The 8,285-nt window shown below is 41.4% G+C and overlaps 1 long non-coding RNA gene across 1 annotated transcript; it reads right to left on the reverse strand.

The window, feature by feature from the left end:
- Positions 1 to 977: 977 nt before the first annotated feature.
- LOC122448865 lies at positions 978 to 6,492 on the reverse strand. The gene is made up of 5 exons (XR_006271799.1): positions 6,447 to 6,492; positions 6,229 to 6,284; positions 5,292 to 5,425; positions 4,132 to 4,312; positions 978 to 3,165 (listed from the first exon to the last, which is right to left on the reverse strand). It is a non-coding gene; the product is annotated as an uncharacterized LOC122448865 (long non-coding RNA).
- Between the last annotated feature and the right edge of the window lie 1,793 nt (positions 6,493 to 8,285).

Raw genomic sequence — 8,285 nt, forward strand, 5'->3', positions numbered from 1 at the left:
ATAAGCTACAAGAATACATTGTCCTACACAGAGTACAGCCATTATTTTATAACTATAAATGGAGTCTAACCTTTAAAACCTGTGAGTCACTATATTTTATACCTGTAACTTAGGCAATATTATTTATCAACTATATTTAAATTTTTTAAATAGCTGTTTATATCTCATATTTGTTTAACAATGTGTATGTACTGAGTTACTACTATTTGTTTGACCAGACAGATGTATCACCTTCAATTAACTAATGGGATACACAAACTTCGTTTAAGACTGATTTTACTCTTTCTAAGACATGCAACCAATGCTTAAAAAAAACACTCACAGACATAGAAAACAACCGTTTATCAAAGGGAAAAAGGGGGATTAATGAGGAACTTGGGGTTAACAGATACACACTAATGTATATAAAATAGATAAACAAAAAGGACTTCCTGTATAGCACAGAGAAGAATACTCAATATCTTGCAATAACCAATAATAAAAAAGAATATGAAAAAGAAAATATATATATATGAATCACTTTGCTGTACCTCTGAAGCTAACACAGCATTTTCAATCAAACATCCATCCATTTTTTAAGACTTCTATTTCTCACTTATAAAAACTGAAAGCTGGAGTACTGATGGCTGGTGATTTCTAAGAACTATCAGAGATAAACGAATTCTTGTCGGTTCAGCAAATAATCAGTTCAGTTCAGTAGCTTAGTCATGTCCAACTCTTTGGACAACCCCATGGACTGAGGCAAGCCAGGCTTCCGTGTCCATCACCAACTCCCAGAGCTTGCTCAAGCTCATGTCCATCAAGTCAGTGATGCCATCCAGCCACCTCATCCTCTGTCGTCCCCTTCTTCTCTGCCTTCAGTCTCTCCTAGAATCAGGGTCTTTTCCAAGGAGTCAGTTCTTCCCATCAGGTGGCCAAAGTATTAGAGCTTCAGTTTCAGCATCAGTCCTTCCAATGAATACTCAGGACTGATTTCCTTTAGGATTGACTTATTTGATCTCCTTGCAGTTCAAGGGACTCTCAAGAGTCTCCTCCAACATCACAGTTCAAAAGCATCAATTTTTGACGTTCAGCTATCCTTATGGCCCAACTCTCACATCACATCAACAAATAATACTTGCTAAATTAATGAGTGAATAAATAAATGAGGAAAACTTGACTTTCTCCTTGCTTTCTTCAATATCTTTAAGAAACAGAAAGATGCTTACCCACCTGGAATACCTAACTGTAAGAATACCAAAAGGATTAGACAACTCTTCCTTCTCAACACTTGACTAAGAACCTTTACCACATAGGCACCTGTTATTAAGGGGGAAGCTTTCATCTGAGGGACGTCTGTAGGGTAAGTGATTAAACACTAGAACATTGCCCAACTGCCTGCTGCCTTTGACACAGAAGAAATTCTGGTTCATCATTCAGCATTCAGGTAGCACTAATTCTTAACAAACCCTCTGACATTTACTGCTCAGTCTTTTATTAGACTTTTCTCACTACACCCCTCTGAGGTAAGCCACTGTGATTATCCTCGCTTTATAGGTAAAGCAACTGAGGCACAGAAAAGTTGACATAATTTGTTTAGGGTTAGGAGGTGAGTCATAGGGAAGAAGGGCCTGGAACCCGAGAGTCTCAGCAGACCCTGCTAAGCTAAGCACCAAGACACACAGCCCTTAGCCCGGCCAACTGTGACCATCTCTGTGCAGACCTCTCCTGCCAGCTTTGAGGTCTTGAATCACATTCATCTTTGCAAAACCACTGCTGACATACTAGACACACAGTAAGTGCTTAATCAACGTGAGTGAAGTGTTGGTTCAACAACTGAGATTTAGTGCCAATTTGCTTGAGCTTCCCCAATGGCTCAGCAGGTAAAGAATCTGCTTGCAATACAGACACCGGCGAATCTGGTTTGATCCCTGGAACTGGGAAGATCCCCTGGAGAGGGAAGTGGCAGCCCACTTCCGTATGCTTACCTAAAAATTCCCAAGAACAGAGGAGTCTGATGGGCTGCAATCCATGGGGCCGCAAAGGGTCAGAGCCAGTTTACCTGCAAAGCACTGATTCTGCCCCAGGGTCATGCAAGGCAAGATGATCTGCTGGTTATCCTAACAAGAGTCCAGACACAAACCCCTCAACCCATCTCTCTCCACCCCTCAAACACTGAAGTTGAGTATCTGAAACACAAGGAATGAGGCACTAGATAGAAAAGACAATGATGATGGAGACTTGGAGAATTAAAGAGAATCAAGGGGGTATAGATTGACTTGCTTGGTGGCTCAGACGTTAAAGAATCTGCCTGCAATGTGGGAGACCCAAGTTCGATCACCGGGTTGGGAAGATCCCCTGGAGAAGGAAATGGCAACCCACTCCAGTATTCTTGCCTGGGAAATCCCATGGACAGAGGAGCCTGGCGGGTTACAGTCCATAGGGTCACAAAGTCGGACATGACTGAGCAACTAACCCACACCTTGTCTAAGATCCTTACTGTTTTTGTAGGTAGACAGCAAAGGCTTTGAAGACAAAAAGCCTTGGACTCCAATCTCAGCTCTGACACTTGCTAACTGTGTCACTTTGCATAAATGATAACCCCTATTAGCCTCCTTATTTCTTTTCTAGAATTAGAATGTAATGATTCCAACACGATTATTGTACAGATTCAATAAAATAGGGCATGAAAATGACTTAAAATGTAGTACACTTTTAGCAAATGATTGTTACCTTTATTATGTATCTTTATTGTTTATTACCTTAATCATCCTACAACCTGAGATGTTTTTCCAGTTTATTGAGATATACTTGTCATATAACAGTAAGGTGTGCAACATAATGACTTCATGCATGTATATATTATGACATGATCACAGTAAGTCTAGTTAACATTCATCACACACCGAGTTATAATTTTTTTCTTGTAATGAGAATTTGTAAAACCTACTCCTTGAGCAACTTTCAAATATATTGTTCACTATCGTCATTTTGTGGTACATTTCATCTCTAGGGTTTATTTATCTTATAACTGGAAGTTGAGAGCTTTTCATGTGGCATCATGTGATATGTCCCATCTCCAGAATTTACTTACCTTAAAACTGAAAGTTGAGATCTTTTCACAGATGGAGTGAGGTCCGTGGTAGCCAAAAAGAGAAGGATTGGAGTTAGGATTAAATATTCTGTCTGGATTAGAAAGAAGACGTCAAATTACATTTCATTCCTCTTTCTGCTGGAAATTCTGATATATTCAGGGAAAGGAAAGGGACAAGAAACGGCATAAAAGTGACTCATAACTCTTCTGGAAGAATGTGTTCTTCTAGAAACAGGGCCTACTTCATGAGGAGAGGAGGCCTAATCTATTAACAAGTCAGAGGAAAAAACCACAGCCAAGAAAAGCTGTACTCTCTGGGTCAGGCAGCTAGGTGTTGGTGGAACCAGAATTCACATGCCCATCTTTTTGCTGTACCCAGCTTTGTGTAATCCATTCATTCATTCCAAACTCAGTACTGGGCACCAGCTCTGTGCCTAGAATTATGATCCGGGGTAAAGCAAAACAGTACTTATCAAAAATTGTGTGTGTACTAAGCCGCTTCAATGTTGTCTGACTCTTTGCAACCCTATGGACTGGGGCCCTCCAAGTTCCTCTGTTCATGGGATTCTCCGGGCAAGAATCCTGGAGAGGGTTGCCATTCCTTCCTTCAGGGGATCTTCCTAACCCAGAGGTCGAACCTGCATCTCTTAAGTCTCCTGCATTGGCAAGTGGGTTCTTTACCACTAGCACCACCTGGGAAGTCCACTTATCAAAAATAGGGAATGGGAAAAATAATAATAAAGAAATGGTCAGGGACTTCCTTGGTGGTCCTGTGGTCAAGACTTCACCTTCCAACGCATGGGGTGTGGGTTCAATCCCTGGTCAGGAAGCTAAGATCCCCCATGCCTCTCAGCCAAAAAGCCAGAACATTCATCAACAGAAGCTATAATGCAACAAATTCAATAAAGACTTAAAAATGGTTCACATAAAAAAAGAAAAATCTTTTTAAAAAAAGAAAAAAATGGGCGATGGCAAACGATGGTCTTCATGAAAACGATCATGATCTAGAGACCCTGCAAGAACATCAACAGGACCACCTGTCTTTGCTTGTTACTCACTTTGTCACTTCAATCAGGAGAGACGCAGTTGTGGAGCCACTGATGAGAAATTGATGGCAGCAATCTCAGCCGGCCACCTTTGACTTCCTGCTCTGCCGTCTACAGAGCATCAGAGAGGGACTTTCCTAAGTGGCTTGTAACCTACATTTTTCAAACAATTAGCTTCTTTTCAAACTGAAACCTGCAAACACAGAAAAAAAAAAATTGAACATAATTCACTTCAAGCAGCATCTACTTTATTAAAAAGTACACACATGTGAAAATTTTTGAGTAAGTTTGAACGCCATCCTACTCAATCTCGTGTTTAATTATGCTGCCTGAGACATGTTGGAGGCTACACAGCAAAACACCACATCCTAATGAGTAATAAGGATTACATAACAGTTGAGATAAGCAATACCACCCATAGATTTCATGTAAATGCTAATATCGAGCTCTTGGCCACAGTGTGAAAGAGAAGGGAAGGGATCCCACCCAAAATACAGCTCCCAATTCTTAAATAAAATGGCCATCGGTCTTACATGAGCATTTGTTCCATTCTTTTTTCATTCTAGAGGCCAGTTTTGTTTTTGTTTCTTTTGTTCAGAAAGCAGAGTACTTGACAAGCGCCTTTATGAAAGCTCTGATTGAATGGAGACACAAGCAATGCTCTGTGGACGATGGGGCAAAGTGTGCATGGGGAAATCCCACAATCTTCAGGTCCTATTGCATCGTTTGCCATGGAAAGTTCTTCCAAACCTCTAACTTGAATCCCCTTTGCTCACATATAAAAGGGACATCTCATTTGGAGAGTGAGTGGGCATTGGATGCATTTACTTCTTTTTTTTTTTTTTTTAATAAGTTCAGAGGCATTTGATTTATCTCAACTACTTGTTTGTTTATTTATTTTGGCTGCACTGTATGGCATGCAAGATCTTAGTTCCTCAACCAGGGATCAAACCTGGGCCCCTGCAGTGGAAGCGCAGAGTCTTAACCACTGGACTCTCAGGGAAGTCTCCTAGAAGCATTTACTTCTTACAGCAATGTTCCCCAAACTGTCCTCCCCAGAACACTAGTTGCTTAAGACAATAAAAATAATGATAAAAAGATAATTATCATTGGAGGAGGGATGAATTCTGTAATTAAACCAGCTTAGTAAAAGTTATGTTCTATATCCTCACCTTAGAAGCCCAGAGTGTTCTATTAACGTATTTACAAATGTGAGAAGTCCAGCAGTAACGATGCCTGTTTCATTTTCAAGGACAGTCCTTTCCCCACACTGCCCAAACATTTGCTATTAGCTCTCCAAGCTTCTCTGGGAAAGATACAATGGGAGATTCTACTTGAGATCAGCAGGTTGATTTATCTTATACCTGGGGAATCTAGAAGGACAGGAACTTTCAAAAGGTTTTAATAGGGGAGGAGGAGATTTGGATGAAGGTGGTTAAAAGGTACAAACTTCCAGTTATAAGATAAATAAGTACTAGGGATGCAATGTACAACATGATAAATATAATCAACAGTGCTATCTGTTACATATGACAGTTAAGAGAGTGAATTCTGAGTTCTCATTGAAAAAAGAGATTCTTTTTTCATTTTACTTAATTCTGTATCAACATGAGGCAATGGATGTTCACTAAACTTATTGTGATCATCATTTCATGATGTGTGTAGGTCAAATCATGTGCTATACACCTTTAATTCACACAGTACCATATATCAATTAGATCTCAGTAACACATGGGCTTCCCAGGTGGCTCAGACGGTAAAGAATCTGCAATGCAAGAGACCTGGGTTCGATTCCTGGGTAGGGAAGATCCCCTGGAGAAGGGAATGGCAACCCACTCCAGTATCCTTGCCTGGAGAATCCCATGGAGAGTGGAGCCTGGTGAGTTACGTGTCCACAGAGTCAGAAACAATTGAATGACTAACACTTTCACTTTCAAAACTGGGAAAAAAGAAGCTTCAAAGAGAAAGTTTGTAATCCCCACCCCAAGCAAAACTATGAACATTATCTTATTCTTTGTAAATTGCAGATCAATTCCCTTTGGCAGAGAAGAATCCTCTCATTCCATGGACCCATTCCTAAAATACAGGTGCTTCTTAAAAAGAACTCACCTGTGTTGGGTGCACATGTTTCCAGGCTACATATCGGCCCTTTGGTGCCTGGTTAACTGAAAGAAAGAAAGTGAAGTCGCTCAGTCGTGTCCGACTCTTTGTGACCCTGTGGGCTATAGCCTACCAGTCTCCTGCATCCATGGGATTCTCCAGGCAAGAATACTGGAGTGGGTTGCCATTTCCTTCTCCAGGGGATCTTCCCAATCCCGGGATCCAACCCGGGTCTCTGGCATTGCAGGCAGATGCTTTAACCTCTGAGTCACCAGGGAAGCCAGGTTAACTGAGCTTATATGTGATTCCATCATTTAAATGTCCTAGGGAGGAGAGGAAGGAGTTGGCATATAGTCATGTCAGAGGTAAAAGAAGTTTAGAGCTCAGTCATCTGGTCTTTTCTTTTTGCAGCCAAAAGGGAACTGTGGCCTAACGAAGGAAGCCAGTAACATCCCTGAGGGATGGTTAAAGAGTAGAAAAGCCAGTGTGAATTTTCAGTTGCTTCAGTCACATCCCAATCTATGTGACCCCATGGACTGTAGCCCGCCAGGCTCCTCTGTCCATGGGATTTCCCAGGCAAGAATACTGGAGTGCATTGCCATTTCCTTCTCTAGGGGATCTTCCCAACCCAGGGATCAAACTGGCTCTCCTGCAGTGCAGGTGGATTATTTACCACTGAGCCACCTGGGAAGCCCTAGCAAAGCCAGAAATCCACCTAAGTCTCTCTGGGCTGCCTCCTGTCCCTCCATCACTGCACTTACCTTCCCTGGGGTTATGCAAGCCTTCTCCCTGACCTTCAGACTAGAAAATTGGGCTGAGAGGCAGAAGCCCTAGCTTACCAAAGAGTATACAGAAGCCAACTTATTGTGAATGCTGGGTTGCTTTATTCTAAGTGCAAAGGTGAAAAGATTTCCACTGCTAACAGTTTCAGAAGAATCCCAGGAAATGTGGGGAAACACTGGTTTCCTCACCTGTGTCCCAGCTCTGACTTCTCTTCTACCTGGACCCAACAGGCCCCAGGTGGTCTCTCCTGGGATGTGCAGAGAATTAAGATTTTGGCTGAAGAGGGAAAGAAAATCTCGAGAAAGAAAATATAGTTGAGCATGGCAAGCTATAAAGACGCCCAATATAAATGTTTTAAGAGCTCCAACTGTCTCTCTGTGGCAGCAAAATTTAGAGTTGAAATTTGAAGGGTTTTTTCTTTTTCATTTTGGATTTTTATTTTATATCTATTACTTGATAAGGAAGTTCCTTCTCTTCATTCACCCATGGGACATTTTAATTATACTTCATTCTTGAAAGTGAGCATTTTTTTGTAAATCGATACAGCCACTATAGAGAACAGTATGAAGAGTCCTCAAAAAAAGAGGAATAAAACTACCCTATGACCCGGCAATCCCACTGCCGGGCACATACCCTGAGGAAACCACAAGTCAAAAAGACACGTGTACCCCAATGTTCACTGTGGCAGCACTATTTGCAATAGCCAGGAAGTGGAAGCGTCCATTGACAGATGAGTGGATAAAGAAGTCCGGTACATAGATACAATGGAATACACTCAGACATAACTAGGAATGCTTTGAGTCAGTTCTAGTGAGATGGATGATTCTAGAGCCTGTTACACAAAGTAAGTGAGAAAGAGAAAAAGTTACACAAAGTGAGTGAGAAAGAGAAAAACATATATAGTATATTAGAGTATATATATGAAATCTAGAAAAGCAGTACTGATGAACCTATTTGCAAGGAAGGAATGGAGTCAGATGTACAGAACGGCCTTGTGGACACAGCGGAGGCAGGAGATGATGGGACAAACTGAGAAAGTAACATTGACGTATATACACACTGTTGTGTAAAATAGACAACTAGTGGGAAGCTGCTATATAACAGGGAGCCCAGCCTGGCACTCTGACAACCAAAAGGGGCAGGATGGTGGTGGGGAGAGGGATGCTCAGGAGGGAGGGGATATATAGATAGATATACACATATACATGTATATACAGTTACGATCGATCCCTGATGTGGTATGGCAGAAACCAACACAACATTGTAAGGCAATCATCTTCCAA

Source organism: Cervus canadensis, chromosome 10 (genome assembly GCF_019320065.1).
Source record: "Cervus canadensis isolate Bull #8, Minnesota chromosome 10, ASM1932006v1, whole genome shotgun sequence".
Lineage (NCBI taxonomy): Eukaryota > Metazoa > Chordata > Mammalia > Artiodactyla > Cervidae > Cervus > Cervus canadensis.